The sequence below is a fragment of the Sinocyclocheilus grahami genome, unplaced genomic scaffold (assembly GCF_001515645.1).
Source record: "Sinocyclocheilus grahami isolate Dianchi unplaced genomic scaffold, SAMN03320097.WGS_v1.1 scaffold1783.1, whole genome shotgun sequence".
Taxonomy (NCBI): Eukaryota; Metazoa; Chordata; class Actinopteri; order Cypriniformes; family Cyprinidae; genus Sinocyclocheilus; species Sinocyclocheilus grahami.
Window position 1 is genome coordinate 122,506 of NW_015506962.1, and position 9,294 is coordinate 131,799.

Consider the following 9,294-nt stretch of genomic DNA (forward strand, 5'->3'; position numbering starts at 1 on the left):
TTATTCTACTAACCCTAACCCTAACAGTCTACTAATGCTTTAATGAGAGATCGCTGACATGTAGTTACTTGTAGTCCGTGCTGGGAAGGTTACTTTGGAAATGTAACAGGTTACAGATTACAAGTTACCCTATTTAAAATAGTAGTGTAACTGTTTCAGTTACTTTATTAAAGTAATGTAACTGATTACGTTTGATTACATTTTGATTACTTTTTTAAATTTCTAATAAGTGTTTTCAACTGTTAATCATTTTCGAACATGTAAATGCAATCTTACAGTAGCACTCAGCACTGATTACTGTCAGACTTTCACAATCCTTCATCACTCGAATTAAGATTATAATATTTAATTTAAAGCACAGACACCACAAAATCAAACTTTAGCACCTCTTTTTACTTTGAGATCATTCTGAGCTTAAATACAGATTTAAAATCATAAGATATAGTAGCCATGATACTGTTTTTGAAATCAAATCTTTGCACAGCTATCACAGGAAACATTGGCATATAACAATGCTTTGGAAAAACAGTTCATCTTAAAAAATAAAACATATACATAAACCTCAATAGGAAATTAAACAGTTATCGAATAAGCAATTCTGTGCCCTAAACTCCTGAAACATTGGTGTCTCATAATTTAAAGCAGTCAATGCAATTTTGGAAAGAAATCTATCATATCTGTATGTGTGTGAAAATATTCAGACACCCTTTGTAATCGTTAACATTTTCATAAGTAACTGTAATTGAATGACACATTTATTTCTCAGTAATTGTAACAGATTACAGTTACATTTATTTTGTAACTAAATTACGTAATTCCGTTACATGTAACTAGTTCTCAACACTGCTTGTAGTTAGTTGAAGTGGACTTTTGAAATAAAGTGTAATACAGTGCCGAGAAAAGGTTTTTGCCCCCTTCCTGTTTTTGTAATTGTTTGCATATTTGTCACACTTAAAAGATTCAGACCATCAAACTAATTTTAATATTACTCAAAGATAAGCCGAGTAAATACAAAATGCCATTTTGAAATAATGATTTTATTTGTTAAGGGAAAAAAGCTGTCCAAACCTGCCTGGCACTACGTGAAAAATTAATTGCCTCTAAATCTAATAACTGTTTGTGCTACTCACTAAGTGTTTGTGATAACTGAATCTTTCACATCGCTGTGGAGGAACTCTGGCCCACTCTTCTTTGCAGGATTGTTTTAATTCAGCCACATTGGAGGGTTTTCCAGCATGAAAAGACTGTTTAAGGTCATGTCACAGCATCGCTTTTTTCCCTTAACAAATGAAATCATCATTTAAAAACTGCATTTTGTATTTTCTTGCATTATCTTTGAGTAATATTAAAATTAGTTTGATGATCTGAATCTTTTAAGTGTGACAAATATGCAAATAATTAAAAAAACAGAAAGGGGGCAAAAACCTTTTCACAGCACTGGAAATAAAAGATACTGTGGCAAATGATGAATTATCCTTGTTGTTTAATTGTAAGAGAAGAAGGAAAATGATCATGGGAAAAAATAAATTCTAACGATTATAAGTGAAGCAAGACTCTCAAACACATCTGAGAGTCATTTAAAGAGCAGATGAGTTTGATGAGTGACATGTAAAGTGTGTTGTTTAATGCGGTTTTGCTCGTTCTTCAGTGGCACGTGTGTTAACAGAAGCTGCAGAAGTTCAGGAAGCTCTTCTCTCCCAGAAACTTTGCTTCCGTCGGTCATCTGAGGAGAATCTGTGCCGGATGGAGTCACGGCGAGGCCTGACACACACTCACACACAGAGCTCTGAACTCCAGCGCTGTGATTGACACCCAAGCTGCTACATTGTCTCAGCGTGGGTTAAAAATATAATGCAGCTGCAGTGTCGCCACGGCGATGAGGGCCGTCCAATCAGATGTCTCTCGGCTGCCAGGTTGTTAAAGAACACGAGAAAGAGTCGGGCTTCACCCGACGGCACATCAGCCGCTGTTTCCAGCACTTCTCTGCTTCTCTCAGACGCTGGGCTGCTCTCAGAATAACATTTAGGACTGCATTTAAGATTTATGTTTTTGAATTGCATATAAAACTTCCATTCGATTGGATTATGCCGTTTTAACATAGACTAATGAAACTAATGTGATGCATATTTGTCAGTCTTAGATGAATGAAACAGGTCAGATTTCTGCACCACTGTTTTTTTGTATCGAGATAACGAAGTTAATTTTATTGATAGGTTTCTTAATATTTTGTTCATTTTTTAAATTTTCCTTTCTGACTTTAATTTTAAAGTTTTAGTAATTAATAGTTTTTCTAAGTTATTAGTTTTAGTGTCTATATAGTTTTTATGTACTTTTATGTCTGTTTTAGTGTTAGTTATTTTAGTACATCAGGTTAAACTAAATGAAAATGAGACGTTACTTTGGCAACTCTACATATATATATATATATATATATATATATTTATAAACGTGTTTGGCATAGTTTATTGTTAACTATTTGATTTCATTTAAATAATCACATTTTCAAAATGCATTTATTCATTTATTCAAGTCATGCTTAGAATCAACAAATCTATTTTTAGCATATAAAGTATGAATATGGTTCACATTTGTGAGACAAGCAATATTCGATCAGTTAAAATATGAGAAAAAATTTAGATAGAAAGAGATAAAAGGTGAATTTACAGATGATAAATATATAACCTGGTAATTGAGTATTTAAAACGTATGCAGTGTTTTGGCTAAGTGTCAAATTGTAGAATATAACCTAAAGTCATCATGAAAAAAAAAAGATTTGAATAAAAACATATGTACAAATTAATATCATATAAAAGAATATGACCTATAAAAAAGACTTGAATAATATAATATAATATAAAATACATATTTTGGCTAAATGTCAAATTGTAGAATATGGCCTAAAGCCACGATAAAAAGATCTGAATTAAAGACTTGAACATAAATGTAATGTATATATATATATATATATATATATATATATATATATATATCGTCCAGCTCAAAAACTTGTATAGTTTGTGTCAGTGTTGATTTAAAAACATCCAGTTATGCAGAATTTAAGATGGTAAATACTTTATTGGTGAGTTCAATACGATATACTATAATACAATAAATAGGGTATGATTTTACTGCAAAATTCAACGTATTAACATTGATAACTGAAAATCCGTGTTTCGCTGCCTGGAGTCCTATTGTTTCTGTGAATTGCAAAGATTTATTTGCTTCTCTTTTCTGTAGCTTATTTCAGCAGTCTGTAAAAATATACCTCATATTTCTTGTCAAATCTCTTGGTACAGTCAATCACAAAGCTCTTTCTGATTTTAGATGTTTTTGAAAGGTTTGATTCTGTTTGGTTTAATAATTAACATCAACTTTGCGAGTATGACTCTCACTCGGTTTGTGAATTAGCAGAACTTGAACAGGGACATTAAAGTACGTTTATATACTAGAAATTGGGCCAATTTAGTCCCAAGGAGTATTGAAATAGTACACTTACAAGTATACTACTAGTACACTGATATTTGTATACTTACTACATAAAGTATACTTAAAAATATACTTGAACTTTACTTAAGTATACTTAATAAAGTAAACTTGAAGTATACTAATTTTTGGTAAGGGAAATAACGCTTAATGTTGCTTAAGGTACCAAGATAGTGATAAAGACAAAATTCTAAAGCATGCTATGTGCAGATACGAACATAAGCCCAAAATCTGAAAGTAATGCGTTTATTTATGTTGAACGCTTATGCACAGTGACAGTGATGTTAAAAGACCACATTCTGTACACACCTTCCTACTAAAGCATATTATGTGCAGGAAAAATTATGAACCCAAAATATGAACTTTAAATAGTGTCAGCATATGCATAAGCGTTTTCTGTCTTACTGTCTTATTACATTAAACCAGCATTTTAAAATGCTACAAAACTGTTCACAAGCTTCCAGGGATTTAATTTTAGTTGTCATTTGTTGAAATAAATATAAACATACAGTTTGCTTGTGTCTGTCTGCTGATGTGACCCACAATCTCCTCCGTAGCCACAGAAAAATGAATTTACAATGACATCAATTATACTTCGTCATTAAAACGTTTCCAACAAAGAAATGAATCGACTTCTGTCAGCTTGTTGAACAAACACTTTATTTGGATAATCTGCCATATGACAGCTGAAGCAGCAGCGAGCGTCCAGTGGGCGACACTGTTTTCACGCTAATCAGATCAAAATTATAAACCAAATTCTACAAAATTTAAGAGAAAAAAATCTAATTATCATGCGAAGCGACAAACTAGCTTCTCGTCCCTGCGTACATAGCTTCACATTCTCTATATCAGCAGAATCAACTTAAAACACGCCGTCATTTATTGTCTTATTTATAATGCATCACTGTAAAAGGTCTACTTTTGTGTACACTCAGAATGAAAACAAAACATTGTGCTTTTGTAAAATGAAAACAAACAGGATGTTGCTTTCTGCCATTTCAGTTTCCTTTCTGTGAACAAATTAAGCGTGTCACAGAAATGACCTGAAACTCAGCATATATTGACTGCGTTACGTGTTTTTTCCCCTTGTTTATCTGCTGTCTAAATCAAATATATTTCAAGTATTTATTCCTTGTATGTATATATGTACTGCAGATTTTATATATATATATAACATTACAATTTAAAGCTGCAGTCTGTAACTTTTTTTGTTTAAAAATGATCTGAAATCAATATTTGAGCAAGTACATAACCAGCCAGTGTTCGAAACTATCTCCTTTCTTTAGCCAGATTCACAACGGTTAGCTTATAATAATGTTTTCTATTTTGAGTGCTACGGGTAGGAATTCACTGCCGCGTCATTACGTCACGTCTGTAAACATAAAGAAGTAGTCCCGGCTACTAGGCTGTCACATGTGAGGATCCTGCAGCTGGCGGATCGTTTATAGCCTTTTCTCACAGCAGCCGGAATAATTAAATATCATTTTGATGGCGGATTGTAATCCAGAAAGGATTATGTGTTTATGAAACACGTGTGAATGAAATTAAATTATATTCCAGTTTTAAATGTGCATCTGATTACAGATAGCCTGGGATTACACAAGATTTGTATTTTAAAGACTTTTGGGTTAAAATAATTTCTTAATATGAAATTCGAATGGAATGACCATTAGAGATTAGACTGTGCAGAAATTGAAATCTACACGCTAATACACACATAGTCACCAATGCTGATGTTGTTAACATTAACAATTTGAGAATAAAGTATAACAATAATAATAATTTGCACAGTTTGATGTGATATGAGTGATTGTTAGATTTAATCACCATTGGTAGCGCGATTTATGGTAATGCTTTTTTTCCTCAGTTGGTCAGAACAAACGTGGCAGACTTGTTACTTACTTGTTAAGATGGGAATATCCGGTGAAAATTATTATTTGGGTCATATATTCCAAGACGTGCTAGAATCTGTGATTCTGAAGTACAGTAAATATCCACCGGTGCAGTGACTGACTGCCACACATACTCTTCAGAACATTAGATTCATCCGCGCCGGAGCACAACCCACGTAATGAACATAATTGTGCAAATAACTGCAATTGCAGGTTTTCAAACAGAGATGGCGACAAAGAGGCAAAATTTACGGACTGCAGCTTTAATATAATATTTAGTATTTTCACATCTAGGTGGAGTACATTTTAATTTGTACTACTGTCTGTTCAAAATAAACAAATCTCCGACAGTAAACTTTTGCCGCGTTATATTTATGACGTAGCGTAGCCTACCGTCACGAAGAACCAATGATTTGCAACGCGTCCAGTGTAGAGCTGTTCTTTTACCATTCCTCTTTCTTTTTATAATTCCTCTAAATCCATTAAAATTCTTTATTTATTAAATTCTTTTATTGGGGTCTTTAAAATTAAACAGTTTTTCTGAAGAATCTTCAGCTCAAGGGTCATATGAAGTGCTTTTATTGTATTTTTGGCTCTTTCGTGTACACTATAAACTGTCATCGTATGGAGAAGACGTTCTTCACTGCGCTGATGATCACTGCAGCCACACCGCCATCATTTAGCCCAATGCCTCCATCACAGAGATGCAGACCGCAGCAACTAAAACGCAGATAAAAGCCAATAGAAGTGCTAAACTCCACGTGATGGACATGTGCTGTTGCTATGGTTTCCAGCGGCTCTATACTGTAGATCATCGTTTAATGTTTAATGACAAGGTTAATGAGGTACATGTGTGTCGCACTCAAGTTTCTGTCTTGTTCTTTGTAATGATGATTTTATTGTTTATGTCGCTGCTAGTTATTTTACATCTGCTTCAGAATATTGGTTCATGATACACGTCTTAACTTATTTTTAATATAGTTTTGCAGCAAGCTCTGGAATAAAACAAGTGTTTGCCATTAGCTAAAGCCAGTATGTGCGCAGCTGCTTTAACAGATAAAGACGACACATTGATTTGAACAGTTTTACCTGCCATATTGACTGGAGACTGGAGCTGAGTAATTAATGAGCTCCAGCACATAATTAATCAGCTGCTCGGATTATAAATAAGGTGAGACTGTCATTCACAGAGAGCAGAGCATGCGTTGACCACCGCTTGACCGTCGATCTGTTTTTCTGAAACTCACGTGAGCACATAATATTAGATCTGTTTCTAAACAGACTCTAGCACTCTTGATGCAAAGACTGTTTCACAAAAAAAATGGTTAAATTTCTTTGAAATGGACCGTTTCATCCAGTGCTTGTAGTTATTTGATGCTTATTAGAGTGTACATATGGAAGGCTATTTCTGCAGAAGCGTTTTATCTAATAACTTTTTTCGTGCAATTATGAGATATAAGCTCACAATACTCCGAAGAAAGTCAGAATTGCGAGATGTTGACTTGCAATTGCTAGTTTATAACGGAATTGTGAGATATCAACTCAAAAAAGTCGCAATTAATTTTTATTTCCTGGTGAAAATGAAATGTGATATAATTGCGAGAGAACAAAAGTCAAAATTGTAAGATGTAATCTCATTTGCGAAAAAGAAAGTTTGATACACAGTATGGCTTTAGTTCTTGGAACGGCAAGAAAAAGTCAGAATTGCGAGATATAAACTCAGATTGCAATAAAGTTCACAACCCGCTATTCTGATTTTGTACTCTGAATCGCAAGCAAAAACTCTGAATTGTGAGATAAAAAGTTACTTTTTTTATTCGGTCGTGGAAACTGACTTCTGTTAATATCAGCAGGGGCGGTTTCTTCGTCAGGGCGATGCACCACCAACCCTAACTGCAATGCAATCTCTATGAGTTCCGGGAGGGATTATACATAACCTTAACTTGTGCAGCGAATGGTGGGAAGAAACATACCTCTATTACAGTTTTTGTCAACTGCTTGCACACATTTTCAAAACTCTGCCTCTTTTTTTCAAAACTTTACACACAAATCCAAGAATTGCACACACAAAATGCAAAATGCCTCACATCTCTTGCAAAATTAAGCACTGCATTCAAAATATCACAAACACATCTCAAAAGCAAACATTTGCTTTACCTTACCTTATTACCTTATTCTTCAACACAGAAGTAAGCCTATGTGCGAGACTTGCAGTTCATTAGCCGCTGTGGGTAAATAACGAGAAGAACAACAACGTGCAGTAAACGGTTAAACTGTTTGCACTACAAACCAGTGTGTTCAAAATGAAAATAATACATTAAATTACATGGTAAGACACACCAATTTGCAATATCACGCAGCAAAACAAGCTGTTTTGTACAGGTAAAAATAGCTGGACGCAGATGAGACCAGAAGCCAGGCACATCAAATTTACAGATGGCCGGAAAATAAGCTGGATATTAAAACAGAACACCAATACAAGCCATTCAACCTACAACAATTTAGATTAATTGATGGGTATTAATAAACAAGTCTGTGTGTTTTATGTGTGTGTGTGTGTGAGTGTGTGTGTGTGTGTGTGTGTGTGTGTGAGTGTGAGTGAGTGTGTGTGTGTGAGTGAGAGAGAGAAAGTGTGTGTGTGTGAAGTCAACCAAAAATAGGCAGTGCGCTGCGCCTCGTGTCTTCAAACCTGAAAAACGCATTCAGTCTGATCGGGGCCTTAAACTCCACGTGACTGACGCGTGCTGTTGCTATGGTTTCCAGCGGCTCTATACTGTAGATCATCGTTTAATGTTTAATGACAAGGTTAATGAGGTACATGTGTGTCGCACTCAAGTTTCTGTCTTGTTCTTTGTAATGATGATTTTATTGTTTATGTCGCTGCTAGTTATTTTACATCTGCTTCAGAATATTGGTTCATGATACACGTCTTAACTTATTTTTAATATAGTTTTGCAGCAAGCTCTGGAATAAAACAAGTGTTTGCCATTAGCTAAAGCCAGTATGTGCGCAGCTGCTTTAACAGATAAAGACGACACATTGATTTGAACAGTTTTACCTGCCATATTGACTGGAGACTGGAGCTGAGTAATTAATGAGCTCCAGCACATAATTAATCAGCTGCTCGGATTATAAATAAGGTGAGACTGTCATTCACAGAGAGCAGAGCATGCGTTGACCACCGCTTGACCGTCGATCTGTTTTTCTGAAACTCACGTGAGCACATAATATTAGATCTGTTTCTAAACAGACTCTAGCACTCTTGATGCAAAGACTGTTTCACAAAAAAAATGGTTACATTTCTTTGAAATGGACCGTTTCATCCAGTGCTTGTAGTTATTTGATGCTTATTAGAGTGTACATATGGAAGGCTATTTCTGCAGAAGCGTTTTATCTAATAACTTTTTTCGTGCAATTATGAGATATAAGCTCACAATACTCCGAAGAAAGTCAGAATTGCGAGATGTTGACTTGCAATTGCTAGTTTATAACGGAATTGTGAGATATCAACTCAAAAAAGTCGCAATTAATTTTTATTTCCTGGTGAAAATGAAATGTGATATAATTGCGAGAGAACAAAAGTCAAAATTGTAAGATGTAATCTCATTTGCGAAAAAGAAAGTTTGATACACAGTATGGCTTTAGTTCTTGGAACGGCAAGAAAAAGTCAGAATTGCGAGATATAAACTCAGATTGCAATAAAGTTCACAACCCGCTATTCTGATTTTGTACTCTGAATCGCAAGCAAAAACTCTGAATTGTGAGATAAAAAGTTACTTTTTTTATTCGGTCGTGGAAACTGACTTCTGTTAATATCAGCAGGGGCGGTTTCTTCGTCAGGGCGATGCACCACCAACCCTAACTGCAATGCAATCTCTATGAGTTCCGGGAGGGATTATACATAACCTTAACTTGTGCA

General features: G+C 34.7%; 1 long non-coding RNA gene across 1 annotated transcript in view; it reads right to left on the reverse strand.

Annotated features, from left to right (window-relative positions):
* Positions 1-1,036: 1,036 nt before the first annotated feature.
* LOC107572635 (uncharacterized) overlaps positions 1,037-9,294 on the reverse strand; it is a 19,172-nt gene continuing 10,914 nt past the window's right edge. Inside the window, exon 3 of the long non-coding RNA XR_001607377.1 lies at positions 1,037-1,125. This is a non-coding gene — a long non-coding RNA (uncharacterized lncRNA). The remainder of the gene's footprint in view (positions 1,126-9,294) is intronic.